We start from the raw sequence: 15945 nt of genomic DNA, 5'->3' as shown, positions 1-15945 counted from the left end.
TGGATAACAATGGAGATAAATTTTAGCTTACAGATTTTAAAAGAAAAATAGTTACTTGCTGTAGCCAAGGTCAAAGCACCATTTGAAATTTGAGAACTCTAGCTAGGCGAAAAGTGGTCAATTTTTCTTTTCCGCAATAAATTCTATTTAGAAATAAAATTAAGGTGACATTTGCTTGAGGATTTTAGGAATTTTGTAACACATATATATTGTCAGTTTTGTCACAAAGCTCCAGTTGAGATTCTAGCTAATCGGAAAGATGACGATATTTCGATTGACGATAAATGCTGCTTTTAGCGATCAGAAAAATGATCAAAACTGTCCATTTAGCAAGAAATACCTGTTAAATTCTGAGTGCTCATCAGAGAAATGTCGAAGTTTTCAAGATTCGAGCCTAATACAAACGATATAAATTTTAGAAGCTAATTAACTTTTTATAGTTAAGATAAGGAAAATTTATATGAAACAAAATTGGAAATCTAATGAGTTACGCACATTAATTTTGAAGTTCCCACAATAAAGAGGAAAAAAACTCAAAAATGCGGAATCAAATATTCTTAGTTCAATAAGTTTCAATAACATTAAAAATAACGACGAAGGAAAAATAATAAACCGCTAAACAAAGCTAAATTCGATAAAAATGAGAATTTACTTACAAACTCTATTTAAATATACTTAGTTTTGGAAATGCCATAAATTTTCTGCATTTATTTTCGACACAAAATACATTAATTCTTTACAATAATCTGAAAAAATTGAAAAAATCGTTTGGAATAAGCAAAAACTAAAAGATTCGAGATATCCATACTGTCATGCCTCTGAAAATCGTTGCTATTGTATAAAAAATATATTTAGATTTAAACAAAATTCATAGCAAGAGATAGGAAGAAATTGAAGGAATTAAAACTAATACTAATAAGAAAAATTACTTACACTCGAACTTAACTAAACAATAAAAATGTTGTCTCAAATTCGAACTTACTATTTTCCCCAGTACGAGGGGAAAAAAAAAGAAAAAGGAAATGTTTTAAATGAACTTTAATAAATCTCGCCAAATCAAACGGCAGCATCATATTTCACCTCTTTATGAGTTGCGCGTGCGTAGCAGGTTTTTGCAACGACGTGATATATATTTTTTTTGTGTTTTCTCATTTAATAATTTTCAAGATTTTTTTTAAATATGTTTCTTGTACTAGTTTCCATTATTTTTATTATTTGCTTTGCATTTTTTTAAATTTTTATCCCTATAAGTTATTAAAAAAAAAGATAAAACGTATTATGGTTAAGAAAATTTCATTCAATTATACTTATATTATTGCATATAATTGCATGAAGCTACTTGATCAGAGATCAATTAAATCTTTGGATGTTTCAAATGATTTTAAATTGTTCCAAAATAATAACTGCCGTTCAGGAATCAAATTTCCAAGGTTTTTATATTGAGTGTCTTTTTTTTTCATCTGCGTAAGGAGTGTCTCGTGTAGGAAGTTTTATTTTTGCAACAGGCGATCATCTCAACATCTGTCCAGTTGTCATCGTTAAAAGAATTTTTTGAATTATCAGTTCAAAAATTTTAATCCTTCTTTGGAATATCATCTTTACCATCTTATCCAAGTATGATAAAATGCGGTTAAAATGAATAATCTATCAGAATTTATCACACTTACTAGTTGTAATTATTAATAATTACATATGAAATTTTATTAGTTGAAAAATTTTCAACACATTTGGCCAGAGTTTCTAATACTTATGGTAATTTCATGTGCAACCAGCTAGACAATGTCGCTTTCTTGTTTACTTTAGATGCGGACGTCCGCCCTTTACTTACTTGTGTGATGCTAGACGGTTTTAATTCTTTCTGATTATTTTTACTTTTTTTAAAAAAAACACAACCTAAAAAAGCATCACTGTATGATATACTGTGTCAATGTATACCAAGCGGTAGCATTTACCTTAAAAAAAAACAGTGCAGGGACATAACGGGCAGTGGAACTCAATAACTATGAAGAACTATCAACTATGAAGAACTATCAAGAACTAATGAACTCAAGATTTCTAAAATTGACCAGCATCAATAGATCTATTATTTCAAGTTATATCTATTAAATCATCTATTAGATCTATTATTTTAATTTAAACATGATGATAGAGTTAGATCAAATTTTTAGATCTGGTACTTTAAATGTGAACTTAGGTAAAAGTTCGCATAGCACGCAGTCCTTTTTTTTTTAATTCTTCAAGGCAATATGTTATACAAAAATTACATTTGAGTAGTAGTTGCATTAAATTATGATGAACTAACTACACTTACCAAACTTCAATGGCAAATATTAATAATAATCACTTGGTGTGATTAATTACAAGACATTTACCAAAAAAACTTATTAATAATAGCCGTTTATTATTAAAACATATTCGTAACATTTATTTAAAAATTCGTACGTTTTTCGCCGGAGCACACAGTCGAAAACGGTAATCAGTAATCTTGATGAGGTTTTCCCAAAATTCTCTGGTAGTATAAAATTATTTAATTCACGATAATTTTGAAAAAAAAATTATATTTCTAAGTAAAACCTAAAATTTTCAAACCAACATGTGCACAAGATACTGAAGAAATGAAGAGACAGATGGAAGAAAAAGAAGAAGAAAAACGTAAATATAAGGGTTTCCATGCTTTTCTTTGACGTTGGACAATTACTTGCAATACAAAAATCATCGTAAGTCGATTTTTCTACATTATCGAAAAAGTCACCTTGAATAGATAGCTACTTAGTTTGTTTTTTAATTGTAACTTGGAGTTACATTTTCTGTTTGCAAATTAAAGGTTTAGTCGGAGTTACATTGAAACGAAATTTTAGAAAACTGCTAAGAAACTGATTTTTGAAAAATAAAATTTTTGTAATATTCATAATAAGATGCCAAATATATAAAAACCCCAATTTCGTTTTTTTTTTCGCTTGTACGGCAATATTTTGCTTAAGTTTTTTTTTTGTTTTGATTAAATAATAGAGTTCAAATAATTCATTAACTGCTAACTTATTGGTTTTGTTTTTCTTCAATGACACAAATTACAACCTTTGGAAATAAACGAGTGCTTAAGCATAGGAAGTAATATTTTTAGACCAATATTTTAATTAATTTATTGCAATTTTATTTTGAAACATTTCTTATCCCATACGCTACTTTTATAAAGGAACTTAACAATTCTACACGCAACTTTTTTTAACAAATAAAAAAAAGAAAAAAATATGCCAGTTTTCTTTTGTCAATTGTAGTTACTTTTTAAACTTATTTCAATGCATTTATTGTTTTCCATGCATGTTTCTTTATTCTGAAATGATTTTCTTCTCACCTGATTACAAAAATTTAACAGTAGTAGTCAAATATCAGCTTGCCTGATAGCGACCGGCAAGAATTATAATAAAACACAAAATGAGAAAACTTAATTTTCCATGTTTTACTTTAGAAAATATAAAGATGACATCAATTAAGTTATAAAATGTACTCAAAGAATTTATATTGCCGTGAATAAAGAAAGCATTGTTTTTCGTTTAGACGTTTAAGAACTTTCATTGAAATCGATTAAGTCTCGTAACTTTAAACAGAAAAAAAGAAAAAAAAATGTTCAAGGTCGAAGAAAGTAAAAGCCCGAACTTCAAAAATAAAATGTATTAATGGTTAAATTTTTTTTCAATTTCTTCAAAATATTTGAATAATAAATATAATTCATAAATATTTGAATAATAAATATAATTCATAAATATTTGAATAATGTCATTATTCAAATATTTATGTGCTTTAATTATAACTCCTTAATTTTAAACATTCATGAGCCAGTGTAATATTTTCATTATTATATGTCCAGATTTGAAGTGCAAAATAGATTTGAAAACAGAGATGGCGCATATAACATGAAATTATGCACTTTTATAGCTTTGGAAAGAAGGAAACTTTATTTTTGATGTATTATAATCATTTCTTAAATATAGCAAATACAAGAAAACTTCATTTTAAAGGAAAACAGCAATTTTTATATCATTAATACTTAAAAATAATATATTCAAAAATTAAGAAGAAAGCATTTCAAAATGAAAGTATGTGTTTAAAAATAAATATTAAAAAAACTACAATTATTTACTTTGGTTTTTAGGAAATTATGACAACTGACATTTAAGTGCAGACGAATGAAATTAATCAAAAATATGCTAAATACTTAAACACAAATTATTTAATATGTGCGTTTGAATTGTGTAATTATAATTTTTAAAAAAAATACAAATAAGCCTTATTAGAGAAGTAAAAAATTATAAAACTTTGTTTCATGAATTCTTATTTCGATATTTAAATTCAGTAATATTTGAGTCACATCAAATATTATTTATTATCTTTTCCTTCAGGGTCCTTGTTTCACCCCTTCTAAGGATTTCTTCAAAATTTAAAAAAAGATTAATTAGTATTTTAAGATTTCGCTAAATATTTACATGCCGGGCCAGGCATTTAAGTGTAAAAAATGCAAATCATCACAATGTTCGTCGGGCAATTTAATTTTCAAGCCCTGCTCAAAACAGTATTTCACCAAACAATCTTAAATTTACGCTTTCATATGTACAAGGTGTGCACTACATAAATACATATAAACTTTAAAAGACTAAAAAAACAAAGAGAAAAACAAAACCCTAATCAATAAAAAAACCGAAATTGAAATTAGAACACCAAATCATTTTCCACTCCATTCCTTATTTTAATTCAAATATTGGGCTAGATAAGTTACTGCTTATTCAAGAATATTCATAGTAAATTATACACGTTTATTTCTGAATTAAATATAAATTCCTGTATGGTAATGAGTTTTTCTCTTAGAAGCTTTAACTTTTAAAGAGTTTAATTGAAATAAATTATTTTTAAGGCAATATTTGCTGTATTTAAAAGACAGGATTTTATTTCATCCTTACAGTCTGCAGGGTTATTCCATCTGCCATTATTATTATTATTAATGCCCTGTTTGGTTTTGAATTAATATCTGAGTTCAACACATCTACTAATAATCTACTTATTAGTTTTATCCAGATAAAATTAGTAAGTATACCGGTAAAAATGACTAGTTAAATAAAAGTAACAAGAATTTCGTAAAATAAAATTATGTTTTATCACTGAAAATTAATGTTATTAATACAATTTAAATAAATAATTTTTCTGTAATCTTAAAATAAAAATATTCCACTTACCTTAAAAAATTCAATTTTTTGAGGAAAAAAAAAGATAAAATTTTCAAAAGGATTTGGGAGGGATTTTAAAAAGATTGAAATTCAAACTTTAAATTACACAAACGATCTTGTATTTGAAAGATCAAACTTATGGGAGAGTATATTCCAGAAAATGGATGCATCACCGAATTCTTAATTAGTAATCAACAACCCCTTTTACCCTTTTTTTAAAAAAATAGACCAATATTTACTTCACCTGCTTTTTCAAACGGCTGCTTTTACTAGCACCAACAATATAGAACAAAACAATCCTAAATAGCTTCTTAAAGCAGACGATTATTTAGGAAGTCCATCATTTAAAATAGCTTTCTCTTTTTAAAAGTGACCTATTATCTTTATAGATTGCAAGTCCTATCGAAAATGAAATGCAAACTCTTGCAACAAATATAAGAAATTACGATTTTATTAAAATTTACTTTTGCTCCAGTAGACGAGAGAGAATGCTGCTTTGGTTTTCTAGGGTTGTTGTAATCTTATATTGTTTCTGTCTGCTATTTGGAATTTGCCGAACTAAAGTCGCCAATTAAAAAGTGTGAACTAAAATGCCACATAGAATTTTTTTAAATCTTGATTTTCATGAAGTGTATTAATATAAGTTGCGAAATACTTCACCATTTTGAAAAATACTGACATAAATCAGAAGTAAATATGAGAACGAAATATTTTATTACGCATTTAAATCGTGTAGTTGAAAACGTACTTATTAAAAGAGATGATTTTATGTAGGTCACGATATTCGAAGTTAAGTGTTTTTCCCAATTTTTTGTTATCGAATAGCCTTGTTATTTAATAAAATATAACATGTTCAAATTTATTTTGAAGTATCTCTTTTAGTTCTAGCTTTTTAATTTACTACTTGCTTTATCATAATCACAAAAAACTCTTTCTTTCTAATGGAGTTTTTTCTTAATTATTTTGATATTTCAGTGTTAGAGGGTGTTATCTAAAGATTGGCTGAACTTGAGTATGAACAAAAGAAGAACCATTGAAATCAGATTACTTTTAAAGGATATATTACATACAATACGCCAGTAATTGGTGGCTCAGGTAATAGAGCTCTTGCCTCCAATTAAGTTGACCCAGGTTTGAATCCCAGTGATGGCTGCTCGATACAAATTCCGCAGTCGCCGCACACTGACCACAGTGCTGACGTGAAATATCCTCAGTAGAAGACGGATCATGGGAAAGAATCTTTTTGCCATCAGGCTAACCATGGAAGGTTTTCATTTTTTTCCTCTCCATGTAGCGAAAATTGGGGTTAGTTCCATAAAAAAGTTCCTCACTAGGCATTTATTTCGTAATTGATCCAGGAGTTCCTTCGTCTTCTGACTTGGGTTCAAAATTACAAAGCTATGAAGTTGAACATTGGTAGTCTTGAAGTCAAAAAAATTGTGCCGGTTGTTTAACGACAGTTATGTAATAAAAAATGGAATGCATCAATAAAGTGATGCGTAATTGAGTGTTTAAAGTAAAAAAAAAGTTCCTTCTCATTATAAAATACATAAATAAGGAGCCGCAGTGGCTCAGCAGATCCCAATGAGATGACCCAGGTTCAAATCCCAGCGGTGGCTGGTTGATACGAATTCTTCTAGGAACGATCACAGTTCTAACGTAAAATATCCTCAGTGGTTGACGGAACATGGGTTATAATCCCCTCACCGAAGTGCTAATCATAACCATAAAAAAGTCCTCCACGAAGGTTAGTTTCTCCCAATGCATGATCCAGGAGTTTCCTTGTCTTCTGGGTTAGGATAAAGATTACAAGGCTAAGGAATCGAATATTGATTGCTGTTAACATAGAATCGGGTCAGCTGTTCATCGCCGCTTATAATATACAAATATACATTTTATTTTATTTAATAACCGTCGTGGAACAGCCGACCCAATTTTTTGGGTTTACGACTACTAATGTTCACCTCCGTAGTCTTGTAATTTTGATTCAGGAAACAAGGGAACTCTTGGATCAAGTTTTGGGAGAAATTTGCGGTCGTGGAAAACTTTTAGATCGAACTAACACGCATTTGTGTTACATGGAGAGGAAAAATACGAAAACCTATCACGATAAGCGTGCCGAGCCTGGCCATTTCCGTCCATTATTCGCATCTTTGAGAAAGAAAGATACTTGTTTTTATACATAGAACGCACTTTATTCCCGCTAAAATATCGAAAATATTGAGAAAAAAGCTTAAAAAATTTAATAAATAAATTATCCCGAATTTATTTGGGTTTTACCTATTATTCGCTATTTCCCGAAGGAATTTTTTTTATGTATAGAGAACACTTTAAAATATCGTAAAATACACTAAAAAAATAATATAAAATAAAATAAACAAAAAAAAATTAAAAAATTAACCATCACCAGGATTCGAACCCAGGTCACCCATTTCTACGAATCTAACTCGCGCACAGCCCTAATAACCAGGACACGCTGCACACGGTGTTCCCAAGAATATTTAGCTAAAGGAACACTCTCCCGGTTAGTCAAGTAAAAATGTTTCTGACCCATTGCGCTACATGTGAAAAAAGTACGCACTTGTCTTTTGGAAATGAAATAGTGAATTTGTGTCCAGGAGCCATGTAAATATTCTTTACTCTTTTCCTCAATAAATGCTTAGAAAAAATTATTATGGATATATACTTATAAAAATACGACTGCAAAATAACAATTTGAGGGACGATAGTTACATAATGAAATATCTCTGTTTTATAGTATAAAATACCCAAGGCCGGACTAACCATTAAGCACACTAAGCACGTACTTAGGTCATCAGAGGTAAGGGGGGGCTCCACCAAGCAACAATGAAAAAAAATTCTGTACTAGACATAATTTTTTACACATTTTAATTCCATTTTTGATTTCACAAATTGATTTCCAGCACTGACATATGCCGAAGTCAAAGCATCCTTTTCGTCTCTGAAACATCTTGGGGACCGCCAAATCCCCCCCAAACTTTTACTTTTTTTTCAGTGAAAAATGCTATTTCTCTATATACGGAAGATAAGATAAGATTGAAACTTTTAAATTGTCCTTCTTTGCGGTAACTTCTGTTACAGAAAAACGTCCCGCAGTGGACTGATCGTTGAGACACGGTTCCCAGCAGATCACCGAAGTCAAGCATCACCGACTGCGGTCAGTGTGCGGGTGGGTGACCACTCGGATCAGTCTGCGTAGGGACCGAGGGTGTGCTGTATTGGTGCTTGTTAAACTGTTCTACCGTAAAGTGCTCGACTTCGCGTGCAGGTCGTCGGGCTACCGAAGCGGGGGTGCCTTCCCCTCTGCAGAGGATGAAAATTGTGATGGCATGTCTTCGGATCATCCTCAGGGATGTTTCCCAGACCGTCGCCAATAGCCCATTGTGCAGCTCTAGTGCGACGTAAATGAACAAATCAATCAACTGTTGCAGAACAGGAGGACGAATAAAGGAGAGATTCCTTGACTGGCATATTTTTTAAAACCAATTACGTGATTAGGAGCTACATCAATTTTCTCATTTTACGCGTGCACTTGTTAATTGAACACTTAAAACTTAAGCAGATTTTAGAGAGCGACTCGATCTTGACTAAGTGTGTGTTTTTTTATATTTCATGTTGGAGGAGATTTAGCTTAATTTTAAAAGTATAAGTCTTCTTTTAAGATTTAAAAATTCAACGAGGTTATAAGAAGAAGCAAGGATCCCCCAGAGATTCTTTGAAGACTTCACGACTGACGTAAAAAGTAACAATTTATTTTCATTAATTCAGTTTTAACTTGTGTTTCCCCTTTTCATTCATAGATTATGTTGTAACAACCTAATAGGATTTTTATTTGTCCTGAGATAAATCACTTTAATAAACTGATTTCAAATAGAATATTTAAAATGAAAATTAAATATACTATTCAATGAAAAATTTTTATTAGATTCAAAATTAATGTGGAAAAAGTAGGCATATTTTATAATGTAAAATTGGTTTAATTTATTTTAGACCAAATGAATGCAATGGCCAAATTTGATATGCTGTGCGCAAAATAAAAAGTGAACGTTCAGAATAACTTTTAATCTAATCTAATGATCGGATTTCCGCATACTCAAGCTTTGCAGTTTAAAGATTTAACCTTAAATATAAATCGTTCAAATTAATGCTGACGATGTTTTAAATTATGATATCAGACTCAAAAAGTACATTCTCAGAAAAACATATATTTCAAAAAAAAAAATCGACAGTTTTGGTATTCTCACCCTTGAAATATACACCTTGGCCGAAATCTAGAAAATATGATCCCAATAATTATACAGGAGAGCGATAAAAAGTTTGGACCTATCCATGTTAATTTTATTTTTTTCGTATTTCGCCATATCTCTGGAAATTGCTAAGCAAATCAAAAAGTTTTTGCACACAATTTTTTAAATTCCTTTATCCGAATATAATTGTATGTAAAATAATAATTATTATAATATATTTTACCTACGGAAAGGAAATTAAATTGTAAGGTATAATATTGCTAAATATGTAATTTTAAACAACAAAATACAAAAATTTAAATTAAATTGGTGGTATAATTCTAGAGAAATCAAAGTTCAAATATATGGCGTTTTGAAATTTGCTAACTCAGAAACTATTCGATCTATCTTGTTCAAATTTTGTGATTTAAAATTACATACTTTACTATGGTGTAAAAATTTATATACGTTACAACAGAAAAATGTTTCGACAACCTTCAGATAAAATAATTAATAATTATTAAAAAAAATTTAAATGAAATTATCTTTGGATTAATGAATTTTATAATTGTGTGCAAAACTCTTTTGATTCGCTTAAAAAATTTTCGTGATATCGCGAAATGCGCAAAAAGTGAAATTAATATTAAAAGTTCCGAACTTTCGACCGCCTCCTGCATAAACTATTGCTACTATATTTTTCGGATTGTAGCCAGCTGACATCCATATTTTGAGTATCAGAATTCCAAATCTGTGGAAATGAGTTTATTAAATAATTATTAAAATTTAATTTTTTAAATAAAATACGTTTTCGTGTCGGATTTTGCAATTTATTATATCATTAAAGCATCGCCTGTATTAATTAATTGGCCCATTTAAGATTTGACTTTTGAAACTATTACGAGTGAGTCCTAGTGTGTGAAAATCCGATTATTTAATGAAAATTTGCTCGGTTCACTTTTTCATTTTGCGCACACCCTTTTTCAGAAAATATTGTATAAATTTAAAAAATCTTTTTTTTCCTTCATCTAATAGGGCATGATTTTAAAAGCTTTTATAATTAAAAAAATATTGAATTCATTTCTGGTATTTTTTCTTTATTTTCATGATTAAGCTTTTAATTAAAATTCCTTTAAAAAAAGTTCAAATTCTGCATTATTTTTAAAGTCAAAACAATAATTTGAGTATAATTAATTAATAGGCGTCAAAACAATAATTTGAGTATAATTAAAACCAATTAATATAAACTGAAAAAAGGTTGCTAAAAATCAGCTACTTTAACAAGCTGATAATTTGTCCATATTTTAATAACTTTATACGTTAATAACTTTTTAAATTGCTTTTAATAGTAATGCTTTCTGAAGTCCTATGCTTTGTTCAAATAAAAAGCATAGGAAACAGATTAAAAAACAGTTGTAATATTGAATAGTGGAGTTCACTGTTAAAATGAAAATTATTAACCAGTTTCAGTTAAATACATAAAGCGACCATATTATATTAGTACATTAGCTTACGTATTAAAACATTTCTAATCCTCTTTAAAATCATAATTGAAAAAAATATAACTTCTCAAAATAATATTAGACCATTTATGCATGACAAAGATATTGAAAACTATTAAAAATACTAGTTAATTAAGTTATTTGGTCTGTATCAGTGCAATTGGTAGGTTACAGTTGCTCTTTAAATTTAACTGATTTTAAATCTTCTATTAGAGTGCAAATAAGCAACTTTTCTAATGAAAAACAACTAAATTTCCTGTCGTTTGCACATGGTCTGTCACTTATTACAATCATTTTAAAATATTTGCGTTTAAACCTTCACCGCGCTGTGACGGGACCGACAATAAAAATAAATAAAATTGATAGATTTTTCTCGTTAAGCTGCTTCGTAGACTATCTGCAAATTTACAGTAAAATTCATGTTCAATACAATTCAATACGAAAGCATATCATGCGTCATAACATAATCACAATATCACTTATATACAAAACTCACAATTATAAATTAATAAATTTAATTATAAATTAAATTTATTATTAATTCAGAAATTGTTTTACATTAAACATAATTAATGTATAGAATATTTTGATTGATTGTTACAAATAAAACAATATTGTAAAGTAAAATTTTAAACACTACGTTTTTCAAAGGAGTGGAAATAAATCGATTTTGTCACAAAAAACGAAATAATTTCATTAATAATAATAATAAATGCCGTAAATAATGAGAAATCTTTTATAAATTCATGGAGAACCCTCACAGGTTTCTTAACATTCAAAGAGATAAAAAAAAAGAGGTGTTTGTTATTTTTATTTATTATTAATTTCGTTTATGTTCTAAATTAAGCTTTTGTATGTTTTTGTATTCTCCATAAAAATTGATTAAGTTCGATAATTTTTTTTACGTGAATATTAACTTGACGCCCACAGTGAAAATATTTTTAGCAAAAATTTAAAAAGCATATTTGAAAATATCACATAACACCCAGAAAGTTTGAATAAAAAATTAGGTTTTACTTTTTAGAATTAAAATTAAGAAAAAAAACAGCTTGTAAGTCAAGAAAATTTCTTAAAAATGAAATACCAGGAATTTTTTTATTGTGGTATTTATAACGATGGTAACTCATTTTCGTATTTATAACGATTTTAGAGCAAAATTATTTTAATTTTGCTCTAAAATCGAAAAACACGTGATTAGCCTTGAAAAACTTTCAAAGAGTTTATTGAAAAATTTTGATTTCCACCAGATTCTCTGCAAAAAGGGTTAAATTTGGCAGTTACATAAACTTATTTATTTTTGAAAACTTACTTCAGTTTTATTTAAGAAAAATATTTTTTAAAGTTTATATTGATCTTATTAATTACATTTAAGGAGCACCGAAAAATGTAAGTGCTTAGGGCCTATTTGGTGCTTAGGCCCTGTGAACCATGAAACATATTTTGGATGATGATCTAAAAAAAATCTGGATCAATGGCGACATCAGATATTTCTGCTGATATGAGCTGACCAATTTATCATCGAGCCATTTTCTCAATAAGCCAAATCATGTGGCAATTCTCTTTTTTGCCATTCAATAGAATATATCAAACACTGTGTCTCCTCAAAAACATGACGCTTCGCAATAAAACCAAGTTTAGAGTTTAATATTTGTTTTGACTCACGTGCGGTAATGCATCATGAAAATCCGATGATGTTTGCCTAGGTTCGGGCCCGAATTACGAGCCTCAGAGGCCCTAAGCACTTACAAGATTTTGATGCTCCTTAAATGTAATTAAAAATATCAACGTAAATAAGTGAAAAATGCTTTTCTTAAATAAAATTAGTGTAAGTTTACAAGAATAAATTTATATAACTGCAAGAGAAGGATCTATAATGGGAATAAAAAAAATTTCAATTAACTCTTTGAAGAATCTTCAATGCTAACCACATATTTTGTGATCTTAGAGCCGAATTAAAATTATTTTGGTAATTCTGATGTTTTATTTTTTTAAAAATTCCCTGTCCCACAAGCTTTTTTTTTTCATTTCAATTCTATGAAATATAACAAAATTTTTTATTCAAACTTTCCGGATGTTCCGTAATATCGTTTAATATGCTTTTTATATTTTTTCTAAAAAATAAGTGAAATTTTTTTATTGTGGACCTCAAATTAAATTTATATCCATGTAAAAAAAATTATCGACCATTAACGAATTTCTATAGAGAATAAAAAAAAATTTGCAAAAGCTTAATACTGTATCAAAGTTGAATTAATAATCAATAAAATTAACAAACAATTTTTCTTTTATCTCTAAAGTGTTGGGACACCTGTGATAATTCTCTGTGAGTTTATAGAATTGTTCTTATTACCTACAGCATTTATTATTATTACTTGATTTAACTCATTTTCGTATTTATAACGATGGTAACATGCAATTGAAATATCTACTACTTTCCGATTAGCTACAGTATTCAAATCTGTACTTGAACTCCGTGCTTATTGAGAATTCAAGTCGTTTTCTGACCACAACAAATAGAGCTTATTAATAGAGTCCTATTTGTCGGTAACAAATAGAGTTATCGGCAAATATGACGTATCACAAATAGATATTTTAATCACTTAAGTAGCCGAAGTGCCCCAAATTCCACCAGCACTCTATTGACAAAACCAGTTACGATTGCTTCCGGACCACTGAAAGTTAAGTTTATCGTCATCTTATCACTAAAGAGAATTTTTTTCGTGAAACAAAACTTCGAATTTCTTCGCTTTATGAGTAGAATCTAAAAATTTCAATTGCGTCTGAAACCTAAACTCTGTGTCTGATTCAAGTTACATTTCCTAAAGATTGTAAAACAAAATTTATCTCCGTTTTATAGAAAATCAAAATTTTAACGATTTTCAAATATTAACAGGTAAAACAAGAATAAAATAAAATATAAATTTTAAGAACTATGTTTTCAGGTGGACAAAAAAGAAAAAAATATATTTTTGTCACACCTAAAACGAAAAATATAGGCGCATCACTTTCTAGAGATGGAGAGAAAGAGGAATTAAAGTTCGTGATAATAGGGGGATAGACCAGCTATCCCCCTATATATATTAGCGAACTATAGAAAAAGAGTTTTGCGTTTAAAACAGACTGATAGAGCGATTGCTTTATAACACACATATTGAATTGTGTTATAAAGCTTGTTTGTTTTATAAATGCTTGTATTGAACACTACTTTTACTGTACATTTTTAGAAGAGGAAGAAGGAAGTAAATAAAACTCAAAAAATAAAAGAAGGAAGAAAATAAAACTATCAGTTTCATTTATTTTTATTTTGTTTTTTGCGGCAGTCGTAAAGACTTCGAAGAATCTCAAGGGGTTTTTGCTTCTTTTTCTAGTCTCGTCGCATTATTAAAATTTAAAAAAGATGAAAACTTTTAAAATCAAACCAAGTCTCCTTGAATATGAAATTTAAAAAAAAAGAAAAATTAACACATACCGATTACAGATAGAGTCGCACTGTCTGTTCAAGTTTTAAATATTTAATTTTCTGGTGTATGCGGAAAATTAGTAACTGATGCTGTACTACTGCTTAGAAAAAATGATTACAAAAACCAAGAAAGAATTATTATTTAAAAAATATTTACGCAAAGAGCGATTACGTCAAAATGATTACGCAAAAAGTGATTACGCAAAAAGTGAAAACGTGAGAAGTGATTACTCAAAAAATAGGCAGCAGGTTAACAGCTCAACTTATATCAAAAAATAAGCAGGAGGCAAACAACTCAACTCAACTTGGCAGCAGGATGAAAACAACTCAACTCAGCAACAGGAGGCAAACAACTCAACTCAGCAGCAGGAGAGAAACAACTCAACTCAACTTGGCTGTGGGAGAGAAATAACTCAACTCAACAACAGGAGAGAAACAACTCAACTCAGCAGCAGGAGAGAAACAACTCAACTCAGCAGCAGGAGAGAAACAACTCAACTCAGCAGCAGGAGAGAAACAACTCAACTCAACTTGGCAGCGGGAGAGAAATAACTCAACTCAACAACAGGAGAGAAACAACTCAACTCAACTTGGCAGTAAGAGAGAAACAACTCAACTCAACTCCGCAACAAGAGGCAAACTACTCAACTCAAATTGGCAGCAGGATGAAAACAACTCAACTTCGCAACAGGAGGCGAACAACTCAACTCAGCAGCAGGTGGCAAACAACTCAACTCAACTTGGCAGCAGGATGAAAACAACTCAACTCAGCAACAGGAGGCAGATAACTCAACTCAGCAGCAGGAGAGAAACAACTCAACTCTATTCAGCAAAAGAACGCAAACAACTAAACTCAACTTGGCAGCAGGAGAGAAACAAAACTCAACTTTTAAAAAAAGGAGGCAAACAACTCAACTCAGCAACAGGAGAGAAACAATTCAACTCAACTTGGTAGCAGAATGAAAACAACTCTACACAGCAACAATAGGCAAACAACTCAACTCAACTTGGCAGCAGGAGAGAAACAACTCAACTCAACTTAGCAGCAGGAGAGAAACAACGCATCGTAACTCAGCAACAGGAGGCAAACAACTCAACTCTACTTGGCAGCAGAATGAAAACAACTCAACTCAGCATCAGGAGGCAAACAACTCAATTTGGCAGCATGATGAAAACAACTCAACTCAGCAACAGGAGGCAGATAACTCAACTCAGCAGCAGGAGAGAAACAACTCAACTCTATTCAGCAAAAGAAAGCAAACAACTAAACTCAACTTGGCAGCAGGAGAGAAACAAAAATCAACTTTAAAAAAAGGAGGCAAACAACTCAACTCAGCAACAGGAGAGAGACAATTCAACTCAACTTGGCAGCAGAATGAAAACAACTCCATTCAGTAACAATAGGCAAACAACTCAACTCAGCAACAGGAGGCAAACAACTCAACTCAACTTAGCAACAGAATGAAAACAATTCAACTCAGCAACAAGGGACAAACAACTCAACTCAAATTGGCAGCAGGAGA

This window comes from Parasteatoda tepidariorum, chromosome 11, assembly GCF_982258835.1.
Source record: "Parasteatoda tepidariorum strain Cologne lab strain chromosome 11, Ptep-v5.0, whole genome shotgun sequence".
Lineage (NCBI taxonomy): Eukaryota > Metazoa > Arthropoda > Arachnida > Araneae > Theridiidae > Parasteatoda > Parasteatoda tepidariorum.
This window is presented reverse-complemented; position numbering follows the sequence as displayed.